This window comes from Triticum aestivum, chromosome 2B (genome assembly GCF_018294505.1).
Source record: "Triticum aestivum cultivar Chinese Spring chromosome 2B, IWGSC CS RefSeq v2.1, whole genome shotgun sequence".
NCBI classification, from domain to species: domain Eukaryota; kingdom Viridiplantae; phylum Streptophyta; class Magnoliopsida; order Poales; family Poaceae; genus Triticum; species Triticum aestivum.
This window is the reverse complement of record NC_057798.1, coordinates 486,246,972-486,249,127: the sequence shown is the minus strand read 5'-3', so window position 1 is coordinate 486,249,127 and position 2,156 is coordinate 486,246,972.

Below are 2,156 nucleotides of genomic sequence, written 5' to 3'. Positions count from 1 at the left end.
ATCATGTCTTTGCAGCTTACTCTTACTCTACATCTATATAGTAGCAAATGTTACCGGTAGTATATTCCCACACCTATATAATCTCCCATGTATCCATCGAGCATGGAATGTACATCAGAACATTATCATCGTTACACAATATTAATTAGTGGCATGTCTATGTGAAGACTAAGGACAGATTCATCAAACATGATTTTTTTTGAGACATGGTTTCCAGGGGCATAAAAATTAGATCATGAATAAGCATTTTGTGATCAGTAGGTGACATAACGAACTAATGAAAAAGAATAAGATTGTATAGACCATCAATACAACTTGGAATATGAGGACTCTGAACCAAGGGCCTATAATAAAAAAAACTCATTTGTTAGCAGCTAAGGGTGTGGACGAGATCACAAAACCATACAATGTGGTTGATGGACGTCCAATTGATGTAACCCATTCTATGATCAGCGATATTAATGGTGAAAGGGCATGGATGTCGCCTAGAGGAGAGGTGAATAGGTGTTTTAGAACAATTGCGGTTTAGACTTGAATAAAAGCGGAATAAAACAAATGTTTAATTTATCAAGCACAAAACCTAAATATACTAGGCTGGACTATGTGCACCAACAACTTATGCTAAGCAAGATAAACAACTATGTGATAGCAAGATGTATAACATGAATCACTATGGTTATCACAAAGTAAGTGCATAGGTAAATGGCTCGGGTAAAAGATAACTAAGGCACGCGGAGACGATGATGTATCCTGAAGTTCACACCCTTGCGGATGCTAATCTCTGTTAGAGTGGTGTGGAGTCACAATGCTCCTCAAAATGCCACCAAGGCCACCGTATTCTCCTCACGCCCTCGAAGAATGTAAGGTGCAGTGGTCCCACTAAGGGACTCTTGAGAGCGGTCGCCGAACCCGTACAGTTGGCGACCCTTGGGACAGTCATCGAACCCGTACAACTTGCTCGGGGCAATCTCCACAACTTAATTGGAGACCCCGAAGCTTGCCCGGAGCTTTTCACCACAGTGATCGAGCTCCGCGACACCACCAACTATCTAGGGCACAAGCTCTAGGGTGCCCAAACACCCAAAAGTAATAAGCTTCTCAACTTTCACTTCCATGTATCACCGATGCAACTAATGCAATGGCGCTCTTATCCTCATTGACGCTCTTATCTATTCACTCAACGACCAACACCATATCCAACCATCAAGAATCATCCATCTCGCCTCGTCCTCTCAGCGAAACTCTTTCTTAACCGCAAGCCTCGCTACTACCGCCGATGTTCGTTATCCCTGGCCGTTGTTTCAACGTTCGCTGGCAAAGCTGCAACCGCACGCCGGCCAAAAATACAAGTCGTTGATGTGTTGGCAAGCTGCAAACCATGTCGGAGTTGCAACCATAAGAGGCAAGTGCTAGAAACAGCATCGACGCTACTGCTAGCCGCCGGCGCCCAACGAGAACAGTTGTCGGTGGTGCTGGAACCAGCAAGACGGCGAGTGCGACCCGCGCGGAGGCACGGGGTTGCTGGAACCGTGAGGCGGGGTGCTCGACCCGGGCATGAAGTTTCCTGGAATCAGGAGGAGACTTCTTTCGACAGTGAGTTTTTTGCTGCAACCGCCTAGTGTTGGAACTGGCCAAACCAGTGCTGCAGCCGCCGACAACGACATCTACCACTGACGGCGGCGGCCTACAACCACGACCATGGATGCTGGAACCAACAATTGTGGGTGCTGCTACCAACGGCAACAACTTTTTCTTTGATATTGAAGACGAAAGAGGCACAAGATGCTACAATCGGCACCCGCTAGCGCCAGACGACGCGCGACCTTGCCATCGGTGGCGAGATTGTGCCATGAACGACACTTTCTCAGGGCACTGCATACTAGTATTGATGACAAAGGGGAAGAAAGAAGATGACGCTGGGGATGGGGTGGCACCCATTGGCGCCAGACGACGCGCGACCTTGCCATCGACGGCGAGCTTGCGCCATGAACAACACGCGGGGCCTTGCCATCGGTGGCGAGCTTGCGCCATGAACACGAGCGGCCTTGCCATCGGCGGCAAGCTTGCACCATGAACGATAAGTTCTCAGGGCATCGTAGACTAGTATTGAAGACGAAGGGGGAGGAAGAAGATGACGCTGGGAGATGTGTGTGTGT